The sequence below is a fragment of the Triturus cristatus genome, chromosome 11 (genome assembly GCF_964204655.1).
Source record: "Triturus cristatus chromosome 11, aTriCri1.1, whole genome shotgun sequence".
NCBI classification, from domain to species: domain Eukaryota; kingdom Metazoa; phylum Chordata; class Amphibia; order Caudata; family Salamandridae; genus Triturus; species Triturus cristatus.
The window spans coordinates 12,039,948-12,055,860 of NC_140594.1; positions in this window are offsets into that span (position 1 = coordinate 12,039,948).

Here is a 15,913-nt window from a genome sequence, read left to right on the forward strand (position 1 = left end):
CTTGCTGGGTTTCTCTGGGTCCCTCTCTCTCTCTATGGGACTGCTGTCTTGATTCTTCAATGTCTTGCTGGGTTTCTCTGGGTCCCTCTCTCTCTCTATGGGACTGCTGTCTTGATTCTTCAATGTCTTGCTGGGTTTCTCTTGGTCCCTCTCTCTCTCTCTGGGACTGCTGTCTTGATTCTTCAATGTCTTGCTGGGTTTCTCTGGGTCCCTCTCTCTCTCTGGGACTGCTGTCTTGATTCTTCAATGTCTTGCTGGGTTTCTCTGGGTCCCTCTCTCTCTCTCTGGGACTGCTGTCTTGATTCTTCAATGTCTTGCTGGGTTTCTCTGGGTCCCTCTCTCTCTGGGACTGTTGTCTTGATTCTTCAATGTCTTGCTGGGTTTCTCTGGGTCCCTCTTTCTCTGGGACTGCTGTCTTGATTCTTCAATGTCTTGCTGGGTTTCTCTGGGTCCCTCTCTCTCTCTGGGACTGCTGTCTTGATTCTTCAATGTCTTGCTGGGTTCTCTGGGTCCCTCTCTCTCTCTGGGACTACTGTCTTGATTCTTCAATGTCTTGCTGGGTTTCTCTGGGTCCCTCTCTCTCTCTGGGACTGCTGTCTTGATTCTTCAATGTCTTGCTGGGTTTCTCTGGGTTCCTCTCTCTCTGGGACTGCTGTCCTGATTCTTCAATGTCTTGCTGGGTTTCTCTGGATCACTCTCTCTCTCTGGGACTGCTGTCTTGAATCTTCAATGTCTTGCTGGGTTTCTCTGGGTCTCTCTCTCTCTCTCTGGGACTGCTGTCTTGATTCTACAATGGCTTGCTGGGTTTCTCTGGGTCCCTCTCTCTCTGGGACTGCTGTCTTGATTCTTCAATGTCTTGCTGGGTTTCTCTGGGTCCCTCTCTCTCTCTGGGACTGCTGTCCTGATTCTTCAATGTCTTGCTGGGTTTCTCTGGGTCCCTCTCTCTCTGGGACTGCTGTCTTGATTCTTCAATGTCTTGCTGGGTTTCTCTGGGTCACTCTCTCTCTCTGGGACTGCTGTCTTGATTCTTCAATGTCTTGCTGGGTTTCTCTGGGTCCCTCTCTCTCTGGGACTGCTGTCTTGATTCTTCAATGTCTTGCTGGGTTTCTCTGGGTCCCTCTCTCTCTCTGGGACTGCTGTCTTGATTCTTCAATGTCTTGCTGGGTTTCTCTGGGTCACTCTCTCTCTCTGGGACTGCTGTCTTGATTCCTCAATGTCTTGCTGGGTTTCTCTGGGTCCCTCTCTCTCGCTGGGACTGCTGTCTTGATTCTTCAATGTCTTGCTGGGTTTCAATGGGTCCCTCTCTCTCTCTGGGACTGTTGTCTTGATTCTTCAATGTCTTGCTGGGTTTCTCTGGGTCCCTCTCTCTCTGGGACTGCTGTCTTGATTCTTCAATGTCTTGCTGGGTTTCTCTGGGTCCCTCTCTCTCTCTGGGACTGCTGTCTTGATTCTTCAATGTCTTGCTGGGTTTCTCTGGGTCCCTCTCTCTCTGGGACTGCTGTCTTGATTCTTCAATGTCTTGCTGGTTTTCTCTGGGTCCCTCTCTCTCTGGGACTGCTGTCTTGATTCTTCAATGTCTTGCTGGGTTTCTCTGGGTCCCTCTCTCTCTCTCTGGGACTGCTGTCTTGATTCTTCAATGTCTTGCTGGGTTTCTCTGGGTCCCTCTCGCTCTCTCTGGGACTGCTGTCTTGATTCTTCAATGTCTTGCTGGGTTTCTCTGGGTCCCTCTCTCTCTGGGACTGCTGTCTTGATTCTTCAGTGTCTTGCTGGGTTTCTCTGGGTCCCTCTCTCTCTGGGACTGCTGTCTTGATTCTTCAATGTCTTGCTGGGTTTCTCTGGGTCCCTCTCTCTCTCTGGGACTGCTGTCTTGATTCTTCAATGTCTTGCTGGGTTTCTCTGGGTCCCTCTCTCTCTGGGACTGCTGTCTTGATTCTTCAGTGTCTTGCTGGGTTTCTCTGGGTCCCTCTCTCTCTGGGACTGTTGTCTTGATTCTTCAATGTCTTGCTGGGTTTCTCTGGGTCCCTCTCTCTCTCTCTGGGACTGCTGTCTTGATTCTTCAGTGTCTTGCTGGGTTTCTCTGGGTCCCTCTCTCTCTCTGGGACTGCTGTCTTGATTCTTCAATGTCTTGCTGGGTTTCTCTGGGTCCCTCTCTCTCTCTCTGGGACTGCTGTCTTGATTCTTCAGTGTCTTGCTGGGTTTCTCTGGGTCCCTCTCTCTCTGGGACTGCTGTCTTGATTCTTCAATGTCTTGCTGGGTTTCTCTGGGTCCCTCTCTCTCTCTGGGACTGCTGTCTTGATTCTTCAATGTCTTGCTGGGTTTCTCTGGGTCCCTCTCTCTCTCTGGGACTGCTGTCTTGATTCTTCAATGTCTTGCTGGGTTTCTCTGGGTCCCTTTCTCTCTGGGACTGCTGTCTTGATTCTTCAATGTCTTGCTGGGTTTCTCTGGGTCCCTCTCTCTCTCTCTGGGACTGCTGTCTTGATTCTTCAATGTCTTGCTGGGTTTCTCTGGGTCCCTCTCTCTCTGGGACTGCTGTCTTGATTCTTCAATGTCTTGCTGGGTTTCTCTGGGCCCCTCTCTCTCTCTGGGACTGCTGTCTTGATTCTTCAATGTCTTGCTGGGTTTCTCTGGGTCACTCTCTCTCTCTGGGACTGCTGTCTTGATTCTTCAATGTCTTGCTGGGTTTCTCTGGGTCCCTCTCTCTCTCTCTGGGACTGCTGTCTTGATTCTTCAATGTCTTGCTGGGTTTCTCTGGGTCCCTCTCTCTCTCTGGGACTGCTGTCTTGATTCTTCAATGTCTTGCTGGGTTTCTCTGGGTCCCTCTCTCTCTCTGAGACTGCTGTCTTGATTCTTCAGTGTCTTGCTGGGTTTCTCTGGGTCCCTCTCTCTCTCTATGGGACTGCTGTCTTGATTCTTCAATGTCTTGCTGGGTTTCTCTGGGTCCCTCTCTCTCTCTGGGACTGCTGTCTTGATTCTTCAGTGTCTTTCTGGGTTTCTCTGGGTCCCTCTCTCTCTCTCTGGGACTGCTGTCTTGATTCTTCAATGTCTTGCTGGGTTTCTCTGGGTCCCTCTCTCTCTGGGACTGCTGTCTTGATTCTTCAATGTCTTGCTGGGTTTCTCTGGGTCACTCTCTCTCTCTGGGACTGCTGTCTTGATTCTTCAGTGTCTTGCTGGGTTTCTCTGGGTCAGTCTCTCTCTCTGGGACTGCTGTCTTGATTCTTCAATGTCTTGCTGGGTTTCTCTGGGTCCCTCTCTCTCTGGGACTGCTTTCTTGATTCTTCAATGTCTTGCTGGGTTTCTCTGGGTCCCTCTCTCTCTCTGGGACTGCTGTCTTGATTCTTCAATGTCTTGCTGGGTTTCTCTGGGTCCCTCTCTCTCTCTGGGACTGCTGTCTTGATTCTTCAATGTCTTGCTGGGTTTCTCTTGGTCCCTCTCTCTCTCTCTGGGACTGCTGTCTTGATTCTTCAATGTCTTGCTGGGTTTCTCTGGGTCCCTCTCTCTCTCTGGGACTGCTGTCTTGATTCTTCAATGTCTTGCTGGGTTTCTCTGGGTCCCTCTCTCTCTCTCTGGGACTGCTGTCTTGATTCTTCAATGTCTTGCTGGGTTTCTCTGGGTCCCTCTCTCTCTGGGACTGTTGTCTTGATTCTTCAATGTCTTGCTGGGTTTCTCTGGGTCCCTCTTTCTCTGGGACTGCTGTCTTGATTCTTCAATGTCTTGCTGGGTTTCTCTGGGTCCCTCTCTCTCTCTGGGACTGCTGTCTTGATTCTTCAATGTCTTGCTGGGTTCTCTGGGTCCCTCTCTCTCTCTGGGACTACTGTCTTGATTCTTCAATGTCTTGCTGGGTTTCTCTGGGTCCCTCTCTCTCTCTGGGACTGCTGTCTTGATTCTTCAATGTCTTGCTGGGTTTCTCTGGGTTCCTCTCTCTCTGGGACTGCTGTCCTGATTCTTCAATGTCTTGCTGGGTTTCTCTGGATCACTCTCTCTCTCTGGGACTGCTGTCTTGAATCTTCAATGTCTTGCTGGGTTTCTCTGGGTCTCTCTCTCTCTCTCTGGGACTGCTGTCTTGATTCTACAATGGCTTGCTGGGTTTCTCTGGGTCCCTCTCTCTCTGGGACTGCTGTCTTGATTCTTCAATGTCTTGCTGGGTTTCTCTGGGTCCCTCTCTCTCTCTGGGACTGCTGTCCTGATTCTTCAATGTCTTTCTGGGTTTCTCTGGGTCCCTCTCTCTCTGGGACTGCTGTCTTGATTCTTTAATGTCTTGCTGGGTTTCTCTGGGTCACTCTCTCTCTCTGGGACTGCTGTCTTGATTCTTCAATGTCTTGCTGGGTTTCTCTGGGTCCCTCTCTCTCTGGGACTGCTGTCTTGATTCTTCAATGTCTTGCTGGGTTTCTCTGGGTCCCTCTCTCTCTGGGACTGCTGTCTTGATTCTTCAATGTCTTGCTGGGTTTCTCTGGGTCACTCTCTCTCTCTGGGACTGCTGTCTTGATTCTTCAATGTCTTGCTGGGTTTCTCTGGGTCCCTCTCTCTCTGGGACTGCTGTCTTGATTCTTCAATGTCTTGCTGGGTTTCTCTGGGTCCCTCTCTCTCTCTGGGACTGCTGTCTTGATTCTTCAATGTCTTGCTGGGTTTCTCTGGGTCACTCTCTCTCTCTGGGACTGCTGTCTTGATTCCTCAATGTCTTGCTGGGTTTCTCTGGGTCCCTCTCTCTCGCTGGGACTGCTGTCTTGATTCTTCAATGTCTTGCTGGGTTTCAATGGGTCCCTCTCTCTCTCTGGGACTGTTGTCTTGATTCTTCAATGTCTTGCTGGGTTTCTCTGGGTCCCTCTCTCTCTGGGACTGCTGTCTTGATTCTTCAATGTCTTGCTGGGTTTCTCTGGGTCCCTCTCTCTCTCTGGGACTGCTGTCTTGATTCTTCAATGTCTTGCTGGGTTTCTCTGGGTCCCTCTCTCTCTGGGACTGCTGTCTTGATTCTTCAATGTCTTGCTGGTTTTCTCTGGGTCCCTCTCTCTCTGGGACTGCTGTCTTGATTCTTCAATGTCTTGCTGGGTTTCTCTGGGTCCCTCTCTTTATCTCTGGGACTGCTGTCTTGATTCTTCAATGTCTTGCTGGGTTTCTCTGGGTCCCTCTCGCTCTCTCTGGGACTGCTGTCTTGATTCTTCAATGTCTTGCTGGGTTTCTCTGGGTCACTCTCTCTCTCTGGGACTGCTGTCTTGATTCTTCAATGTCTTGCTGGGTTTCTCTGGGTCCCTCTCTCTCTCTGGGACTGCTGTCTTGATTCTTCAATGTCTTGCTGGGTTTCTCTGGGTCCCTCTCTCTCTCTGGGACTGCTGTCTTGATTCTTCAATGTCTTGCTGGGTTTCTCTGGGTCACTCTCTCTCTCTGGGACTGCTGTCTTGATTCCTCAATGTCTTGCTGGGTTTCTCTGGGTCCCTCTCTCTCGCTGGGACTGCTGTCTTGATTCTTCAATGTCTTGCTGGGTTTCAATGGGTCCCTCTCTCTCTCTGGGACTGTTGTCTTGATTCTTCAATGTCTTGCTGGGTTTCTCTGGGTCCCTCTCTCTCTGGGACTGCTGTCTTGATTCTTCAATGTCTTGCTGGGTTTCTCTGGGTCCCTCTCTCTCTCTGGGACTGCTGTCTTGATTCTTCAATGTCTTGCTGGGTTTCTCTGGGTCCCTCTCTCTCTGGGACTGCTGTCTTGATTCTTCAATGTCTTGCTGGGTTTCTCTGGGTCCCTCTCTCTCTGGGACTGCTGTCTTGATTCTTCAATGTCTTGCTGGGTTTCTCTGGGTCCCTCTCTCTCTCTCTGGGACTGCTGTCTTGATTCTTCAATGTCTTGCTGGGTTTCTCTGGGTCCCTCTCTCTCTCTCTGGGACTGCTGTCTTGATTCTTCAATGTCTTGCTGGGTTTCTCTGGGTCCCTCTCTCTCTGGGACTGCTGTCTTGATTCTTCAGTGTCTTGCTGGGTTTCTCTGGGTCCCTCTCTCTCTGGGACTGCTGTCTTGATTCATCAATGTCTTGCTGGGTTTCTCTGGGTCCCTCTCTCTCTCTGGGACTGCTGTCTTGATTCTTCAATGTCTTGCTGGGTTTCTCTGGGTCCCTCTCTCTCTGGGACTGCTGTCTTGATTCTTCAGTGTCTTGCTGGGTTTCTCTGGGTCCCTCTCTCTCTGGGACTGTTGTCTTGATTCTTCAATGTCTTGCTGGGTTTCTCTGGGTCCCTCTCTCTCTCTCTGGGACTGCTGTCTTGATTCTTCAGTGTCTTGCTGGGTTTCTCTGGGTCCCTCTCTCTCTCTGGGACTGCTGTCTTGATTCTTCAATGTCTTGCTGGGTTTCTCTGGGTCCCTCTCTCTCTGGGACTGCTGTCTTGATTCTTCAGTGTCTTGCTGGGTTTCTCTGGGCCCCTCTCTCTCTGGGACTGTTGTCTTGATTCTTCAATGTCTTGCTGGGTTTCTCTGGGTCCCTCTCTCTCTCTCTGGGACTGCTGTATTGATTCTTCAATGTCTTGCTGGGTTTCTCTGGGTCCCTCTCTCTCTCTGGGACTGCTGTCTTGATTCTTCAATGTCTTGCTGGGTTTCTCTGGGTCACTCTCTCTCTGGGACTGCTGTCTTGATTCTTTAATGTCTTGCTGGGTTTCTCTGGGTCCCTCTCTCTCTCTGGGACTGCTGTCTTGATTCTTCAATGTCTTGCTGGGTTTCTCTGGGTCACTCTCTCTCTGGGACTGCTGTCTTGATTCTTCAACGTCTTGCTGGGTTTCTCTGGGTCCCTCTCTCTCTCTCTGGGACTGCTGTCTTGATTCTTCAGTGTCTTGCTGGGTTTCTCTGGGTCCCTCTCTCTCTGGGACTGCTGTCTTGATTCTTCAATGTCTTGCTGGGTTTCTCTGGGTCCCTCTCTCTCTCTGGGACTGCTGTCTTGATTCTTCAATGTCTTGCTGGGTTTCTCTGGGTCCCTCTCTCTCTCTGGGACTGCTGTCTTGATTCTTGAATGTCTTGCTGGGTTTCTCTGGGTCCCTTTCTCTCTGGGACTGCTGTCTTGATTCTTCAATGTCTTGCTGGGTTTCTCTGGGTCCCTCTCTCTCTCTGGGACTGCTGTCTTGATTCTTCAATGTCTTGCTGGGTTTCTCTGGGTCCCTCTCTCTCTGGGACTGCTGTCTTGATTCTTCAATGTCTTGCTGGGTTTCTCTGGGTCCCTCTCTCTCTCTGGGACTGCTGTCTTGATTCTTCAATGTCTTGCTGGGTTTCTCTGGGTCACTCTCTCTCTCTGGGACTGCTGTCTTGATTCTTCAATGTCTTGCTGGGTTTCTCTGGGTCCCTCTCTCTCTCTCTGGGACTGCTGTCTTGATTCTTCAATGTCTTGCTGGGTTTCTCTGGGTCCCTCTCTCTCTCTGGGACTGCTGTCTTGATTCTTCAATGTCTTGCTGGGTTTCTCTGGGTCCCTCTCTCTCTCTGAGACTGCTGTCTTGATTCTTCAGTGTCTTGCTGGGTTTCTCTGGGTCCCTCTCTCTCTCTATGGGACTGCTGTCTTGATTCTTCAATGTCTTGCTGGGTTTCTCTGGGTCCCTCTCTCTCTCTATGGGACTGCTGTCTTGATTCTTCAATGTCTTGCTGGGTTTCTCTTGGTCCCTCTCTCTCTCTCTGGGACTGCTGTCTTGATTCTTTAATGTCTTGCTGGGTTTCTCTGGGTCCCTCTCTCTCTCTGGGACTGCTGTCTTGATTCTTCAATGTCTTGCTGGGTTTCTCTGGGTCCCTCTCTCTCTCTCTGGGACTGCTGTCTTGATTCTTCAATGTCTTGCTGGGTTTCTCTGGGTCCCTCTCTCTCTGGGACTGTTGTCTTGATTCTTCAATGTCTTGCTGGGTTTCTCTGGGTCCCTCTTTCTCTGGGACTGCTGTCTTGATTCTTCAATGTCTTGCTGGGTTTCTCTGGGTCCCTCTCTCTCTCTGGGACTGCTGTCTTGATTCTTCAATGTCTTGCTGGGTTCTCTGGGTCCCTCTCTCTCTCTGGGACTACTGTCTTGATTCTTCAATGTCTTGCTGGGTTTCTCTGGGTCCCTCTCTCTCTCTGGGACTGCTGTCTTGATTCTTCAATGTCTTGCTGGGTTTCTCTGGGTTCCTCTCTCTCTGGGACTGCTGTCCTGATTCTTCAATGTCTTGCTGGGTTTCTCTGGATCACTCTCTCTCTCTGGGACTGCTGTCTTGAATCTTCAATGTCTTGCTGGGTTTCTCTGGGTCTCTCTCTCTCTCTCTGGGACTGCTGTCTTGATTCTACAATGGCTTGCTGGGTTTCTCTGGGTCCCTCTCTCTCTGGGACTGCTGTCTTGATTCTTCAATGTCTTGCTGGGTTTCTCTGGGTCCCTCTCTCTCTCTGGGACTGCTGTCCTGATTCTTCAATGTCTTGCTGGGTTTCTCTGGGTCCCTCTCTCTCTGGGACTGCTGTCTTGATTCTTCAATGTCTTGCTGGGTTTCTCTGGGTCACTCTCTCTCTCTGGGACTGCTGTCTTGATTCTTCAATGTCTTGCTGGGTTTCTCTGGGTCCCTCTCTCTCTGGGACTGCTGTCTTGATTCTTCAATGTCTTGCTGGGTTTCTCTGGGTCCCTCTCTCTCTCTGGGACTGCTGTCTTGATTCTTCAATGTCTTGCTGGGTTTCTCTGGGTCACTCTCTCTCTCTGGGACTGCTGTCTTGATTCCTCAATGTCTTGCTGGGTTTCTCTGGGTCCCTCTCTCTCGCTGGGACTGCTGTCTTGATTCTTCAATGTCTTGCTGGGTTTCAATGGGTCCCTCTCTCTCTCTGGGACTGTTGTCTTGATTCTTCAATGTCTTGCTGGGTTTCTCTGGGTCCCTCTCTCTCTGGGACTGCTGTCTTGATTCTTCAATGTCTTGCTGGGTTTCTCTGGGTCCCTCTCTCTCTCTGGGACTGCTGTCTTGATTCTTCAATGTCTTGCTGGGTTTCTCTGGGTCCCTCTCTCTCTGGGACTGCTGTCTTGATTCTTCAATGTCTTGCTGGTTTTCTCTGGGTCCCTCTCTCTCTGGGACTGCTGTCTTGATTCTTCAATGTCTTGCTGGGTTTCTCTGGGTCCCTCTCTCTCTCTCTGGGACTGCTGTCTTGATTCTTCAATGTCTTGCTGGGTTTCTCTGGGTCCCTCTCGCTCTCTCTGGGACTGCTGTCTTGATTCTTCAATGTCTTGCTGGGTTTCTCTGGGTCCCTCTCTCTCTGGGACTGCTGTCTTGATTCTTCAGTGTCTTGCTGGGTTTCTCTGGGTCCCTCTCTCTCTGGGACTGCTGTCTTGATTCTTCAATGTCTTGCTGGGTTTCTCTGGGTCCCTCTCTCTCTCTGGGACTGCTGTCTTGATTCTTCAATGTCTTGCTGGGTTTCTCTGGGTCCCTCTCTCTCTGGGACTGCTGTCTTGATTCTTCAGTGTCTTGCTGGGTTTCTCTGGGTCCCTCTCTCTCTGGGACTGTTGTCTTGATTCTTCAATGTCTTGCTGGGTTTCTCTGGGTCCCTCTCTCTCTCTCTGGGACTGCTGTCTTGATTCTTCAGTGTCTTGCTGGGTTTCTCTGGGTCCCTCTCTCTCTCTGGGACTGCTGTCTTGATTCTTCAATGTCTTGCTGGGTTTCTCTGGGTCCCTCTCTCTCTCTCTGGGACTGCTGTCTTGATTCTTCAGTGTCTTGCTGGGTTTCTCTGGGTCCCTCTCTCTCTGGGACTGCTGTCTTGATTCTTCAATGTCTTGCTGGGTTTCTCTGGGTCCCTCTCTCTCTCTGGGACTGCTGTCTTGATTCTTCAATGTCTTGCTGGGTTTCTCTGGGTCCCTCTCTCTCTCTGGGACTGCTGTCTTGATTCTTCAATGTCTTGCTGGGTTTCTCTGGGTCCCTTTCTCTCTGGGACTGCTGTCTTGATTCTTCAATGTCTTGCTGGGTTTCTCTGGGTCCCTCTCTCTCTCTCTGGGACTGCTGTCTTGATTCTTCAATGTCTTGCTGGGTTTCTCTGGGTCCCTCTCTCTCTGGGACTGCTGTCTTGATTCTTCAATGTCTTGCTGGGTTTCTCTGGGCCCCTCTCTCTCTCTGGGACTGCTGTCTTGATTCTTCAATGTCTTGCTGGGTTTCTCTGGGTCACTCTCTCTCTCTGGGACTGCTGTCTTGATTCTTCAATGTCTTGCTGGGTTTCTCTGGGTCCCTCTCTCTCTCTCTGGGACTGCTGTCTTGATTCTTCAATGTCTTGCTGGGTTTCTCTGGGTCCCTCTCTCTCTCTGGGACTGCTGTCTTGATTCTTCAATGTCTTGCTGGGTTTCTCTGGGTCCCTCTCTCTCTCTGAGACTGCTGTCTTGATTCTTCAGTGTCTTGCTGGGTTTCTCTGGGTCCCTCTCTCTCTCTATGGGACTGCTGTCTTGATTCTTCAATGTCTTGCTGGGTTTCTCTGGGTCCCTCTCTCTCTCTGGGACTGCTGTCTTGATTCTTCAGTGTCTTTCTGGGTTTCTCTGGGTCCCTCTCTCTCTCTCTGGGACTGCTGTCTTGATTCTTCAATGTCTTGCTGGGTTTCTCTGGGTCCCTCTCTCTCTGGGACTGCTGTCTTGATTCTTCAATGTCTTGCTGGGTTTCTCTGGGTCACTCTCTCTCTCTGGGACTGCTGTCTTGATTCTTCAATGTCTTGCTGGGTTTCTCTGGGTCCCTCTCTCTCTGGGACTGCTGTCTTGATTCTTCAATGTCTTGCTGGGTTTCTCTGGGTCCCTCTCTCTCTCTGGGACTGCTGTCTTGATTCTTCAATGTCTTGCTGGGTTTCTCTGGGTCACTCTCTCTCTCTGGGACTGCTGTCTTGATTCCTCAATGTCTTGCTGGGTTTCTCTGGGTCCCTCTCTCTCGCTGGGACTGCTGTCTTGATTCTTCAATGTCTTGCTGGGTTTCAATGGGTCCCTCTCTCTCTCTGGGACTGTTGTCTTGATTCTTCAATGTCTTGCTGGGTTTCTCTGGGTCCCTCTCTCTCTGGGACTGCTGTCTTGATTCTTCAATGTCTTGCTGGGTTTCTCTGGGTCCCTCTCTCTCTCTGGGACTGCTGTCTTGATTCTTCAATGTCTTGCTGGGTTTCTCTGGGTCCCTCTCTCTCTGGGACTGCTGTCTTGATTCTTCAATGTCTTGCTGGTTTTCTCTGGGTCCCTCTCTCTCTGGGACTGCTGTCTTGATTCTTCAATGTCTTGCTGGGTTTCTCTGGGTCCCTCTCTCTCTCTCTGGGACTGCTGTCTTGATTCTTCAATGTCTTGCTGGGTTTCTCTGGGTCCCTCTCGCTCTCTCTGGGACTGCTGTCTTGATTCTTCAATGTCTTGCTGGGTTTCTCTGGGTCCCTCTCTCTCTGGGACTGCTGTCTTGATTCTTCAGTGTCTTGCTGGGTTTCTCTGGGTCCCTCTCTCTCTGGGACTGCTGTCTTGATTCTTCAATGTCTTGCTGGGTTTCTCTGGGTCCCTCTCTCTCTCTGGGACTGCTGTCTTGATTCTTCAATGTCTTGCTGGGTTTCTCTGGGTCCCTCTCTCTCTGGGACTGCTGTCTTGATTCTTCAGTGTCTTGCTGGGTTTCTCTGGGTCCCTCTCTCTCTGGGACTGTTGTCTTGATTCTTCAATGTCTTGCTGGGTTTCTCTGGGTCCCTCTCTCTCTCTCTGGGACTGCTGTCTTGATTCTTCAGTGTCTTGCTGGGTTTCTCTGGGTCCCTCTCTCTCTCTGGGACTGCTGTCTTGATTCTTCAATGTCTTGCTGGGTTTCTCTGGGTCCCTCTCTCTCTCTCTGGGACTGCTGTCTTGATTCTTCAGTGTCTTGCTGGGTTTCTCTGGGTCCCTCTCTCTCTGGGACTGCTGTCTTGATTCTTCAATGTCTTGCTGGGTTTCTCTGGGTCCCTCTCTCTCTCTGGGACTGCTGTCTTGATTCTTCAATGTCTTGCTGGGTTTCTCTGGGTCCCTCTCTCTCTCTGGGACTGCTGTCTTGATTCTTCAATGTCTTGCTGGGTTTCTCTGGGTCCCTTTCTCTCTGGGACTGCTGTCTTGATTCTTCAATGTCTTGCTGGGTTTCTCTGGGTCCCTCTCTCTCTCTCTGGGACTGCTGTCTTGATTCTTCAATGTCTTGCTGGGTTTCTCTGGGTCCCTCTCTCTCTGGGACTGCTGTCTTGATTCTTCAATGTCTTGCTGGGTTTCTCTGGGCCCCTCTCTCTCTCTGGGACTGCTGTCTTGATTCTTCAATGTCTTGCTGGGTTTCTCTGGGTCACTCTCTCTCTCTGGGACTGCTGTCTTGATTCTTCAATGTCTTGCTGGGTTTCTCTGGGTCCCTCTCTCTCTCTCTGGGACTGCTGTCTTGATTCTTCAATGTCTTGCTGGGTTTCTCTGGGTCCCTCTCTCTCTCTGGGACTGCTGTCTTGATTCTTCAATGTCTTGCTGGGTTTCTCTGGGTCCCTCTCTCTCTCTGAGACTGCTGTCTTGATTCTTCAGTGTCTTGCTGGGTTTCTCTGGGTCCCTCTCTCTCTCTATGGGACTGCTGTCTTGATTCTTCAATGTCTTGCTGGGTTTCTCTGGGTCCCTCTCTCTCTCTGGGACTGCTGTCTTGATTCTTCAGTGTCTTTCTGGGTTTCTCTGGGTCCCTCTCTCTCTCTCTGGGACTGCTGTCTTGATTCTTCAATGTCTTGCTGGGTTTCTCTGGGTCCCTCTCTCTCTGGGACTGCTGTCTTGATTCTTCAATGTCTTGCTGGGTTTCTCTGGGTCACTCTCTCTCTCTGGGACTGCTGTCTTGATTCTTCAGTGTCTTGCTGGGTTTCTCTGGGTCAGTCTCTCTCTCTGGGACTGCTGTCTTGATTCTTCAATGTCTTGCTGGGTTTCTCTGGGTCCCTCTCTCTCTGGGACTGCTTTCTTGATTCTTCAATGTCTTGCTGGGTTTCTCTGGGTCCCTCTCTCTCTCTGGGACTGCTGTCTTGATTCTTCAATGTCTTGCTGGGTTTCTCTGGGTCCCTCTCTCTCTCTGGGACTGCTGTCTTGATTCTTCAATGTCTTGCTGGGTTTCTCTTGGTCCCTCTCTCTCTCTCTGGGACTGCTGTCTTGATTCTTCAATGTCTTGCTGGGTTTCTCTGGGTCCCTCTCTCTCTCTGGGACTGCTGTCTTGATTCTTCAATGTCTTGCTGGGTTTCTCTGGGTCCCTCTCTCTCTCTCTGGGACTGCTGTCTTGATTCTTCAATGTCTTGCTGGGTTTCTCTGGGTCCCTCTCTCTCTGGGACTGTTGTCTTGATTCTTCAATGTCTTGCTGGGTTTCTCTGGGTCCCTCTTTCTCTGGGACTGCTGTCTTGATTCTTCAATGTCTTGCTGGGTTTCTCTGGGTCCCTCTCTCTCTCTGGGACTGCTGTCTTGATTCTTCAATGTCTTGCTGGGTTCTCTGGGTCCCTCTCTCTCTCTGGGACTACTGTCTTGATTCTTCAATGTCTTGCTGGGTTTCTCTGGGTCCCTCTCTCTCTCTGGGACTGCTGTCTTGATTCTTCAATGTCTTGCTGGGTTTCTCTGGGTTCCTCTCTCTCTGGGACTGCTGTCCTGATTCTTCAATGTCTTGCTGGGTTTCTCTGGATCACTCTCTCTCTCTGGGACTGCTGTCTTGAATCTTCAATGTCTTGCTGGGTTTCTCTGGGTCTCTCTCTCTCTCTCTGGGACTGCTGTCTTGATTCTACAATGGCTTGCTGGGTTTCTCTGGGTCCCTCTCTCTCTGGGACTGCTGTCTTGATTCTTCAATGTCTTGCTGGGTTTCTCTGGGTCCCTCTCTCTCTCTGGGACTGCTGTCCTGATTCTTCAATGTCTTTCTGGGTTTCTCTGGGTCCCTCTCTCTCTGGGACTGCTGTCTTGATTCTTTAATGTCTTGCTGGGTTTCTCTTGGTCACTCTCTCTCTCTGGGACTGCTGTCTTGATTCTTCAATGTCTTGCTGGGTTTCTCTGGGTCCCTCTCTCTCTGGGACTGCTGTCTTGATTCTTCAATGTCTTGCTGGGTTTCTCTGGGTCCCTCTCTCTCTGGGACTGCTGTCTTGGTTCTTCAATGTCTTGCTGGGTTTCTCTGGGTCCCTCTCTCTCTGGGACTGCTGTCTTGATTCTTCAATGTCTTGCTGGGTTTCTCTTGGTCCCTCTCTCTCTCTCTGGGACTGCTGTCTTGATTCTGCAATGTCTTGCTGGGTTTCTCTGGGTCCCTCTCTCTCTGGGACTGCTGTCTTGATTCTTCAATGTCTTCCTGGGTTTCTCTGGGTCCCACTCTCTCTCTCTGGGACTGCTGTCTTGATTTTTCAATGTCTTGCTGGGTTTCTCTGGGTCACTCTCTCTCTCTCTCTGGGACTGCTGTCTTGATTCTTCAATGTCTTGCTGGGTTTCTCTGGGTCCCTCTCTCTCTCTGGGAATGCTGTCTTGATTCTTCAATGTCTTGCTGGGTTTCTCTGGGTCCCTCTCTCTCTGGGACTGCTGTCTTGATTCTTCAATGTCTTGCTGGGTTTCTCTGGGTCCCTCTCTCTCTCTGGGACTGCTGTCTTGATTCTTCAATGTCTTGCTGGGTTTCTCTGGGTCACTCTCTCTCTCTGGGACTGCTGTCTTGATTCTTCAATTTCTTGCTGGGTTTCTCTGGGTCCCTCTCTCTCTCTCTGGGACTGCTGTCTTGATTCTTCAATGTCTTGCTGGGTTTCTCTGGGTCCCTCTCTCTCTCTGGGACTGCTGTCTTGATTCTTCAATGTCTTGCTGGGTTTCTCTGGGTCCCTCTCTCTCTCTGAGACTGCTGTCTTGATTCTTCAGTGTCTTGCTGGGTTTCTCTGGGTCCCTCTCTCTCTCTATGGGACTGCTGTCTTGATTCTTCAATGTCTTGCTGGGTTTCTCTGGGTCCCTCTCTCTCTCTGGGACTGCTGTCTTGATTCTTCAGTGTCTTTCTGGGTTTCTCTGGGTCCCTCTCTCTCTCTCTGGGACTGCTGTCTTGATTCTTCAATGTCTTGCTGGGTTTCTCTGGGTCCCTCTCTCTCTGGGACTGCTGTCTTGATTCTTCAATGTCTTGCTGGGTTTCTCTGGGTCACTCTCTCTCTCTGGGACTGCTGTCTTGATTCTTCAGTGTCTTGCTGGGTTTCTCTGGGTCAGTCTCTCTCTCTGGGACTGCTGTCTTGATTCTTCAATGTCTTGCTGGGTTTCTCTGGGTCCCTCTCTCTCTGGGACTGCTTTCTTGATTCTTCAATGTCTTGCTGGGTTTCTCTGGGTCCCTCTCTCTCTCTGGGACTGCTGTCTTGATTCTTCAATGTCTTGCTGGGTTTCTCTGGGTCCCTCTCTCTCTCTGGGACTGCTGTCTTGATTCTTCAATGTCTTGCTGGGTTTCTCTTGGTCCCCCTCTCTCTCTCTGGGACTGCTGTCTTGATTCTTCAATGTCTTGCTGGGTTTCTCTGGGTCCCTCTCTCTCTCTGGGACTGCTGTCTTGATTCTTCAATGTCTTGCTGGGTTTCTCTGGGTCCCTCTCTCTCTCTCTGGGACTGCTGTCTTGATTCTTCAATGTCTTGCTGGGTTTCTCTGGGTCCCTCTCTCTCTGGGACTGTTGTCTTGATTCTTCAATGTCTTGCTGGGTTTCTCTGGGTCCCTCTTTCTCTGGGACTGCTGTCTTGATTCTTCAATGTCTTGCTGGGTTTCTCTGGGTCCCTCTCTCTCTCTGGGACTGCTGTCTTGATTCTTCAATGTCTTGCTGGGTTCTCTGGGTCCCTCTCTCTCTCTGGGACTACTGTCTTGATTCTTCAATGTCTTGATGGGTTTCTCTGGGTCCCTCTCTCTCTCTGGGACTGCTGTCTTGATTCTTCAATGTCTTGCTGGGTTTCTCTGGGTTCCTCTCTCTCTGGGACTGCTGTCCTGATTCTTCAATGTCTTGCTGGGTTTCTCTGGATCACTCTCTCTCTCTGGGACTGCTGTCTTGAATCTTCAAT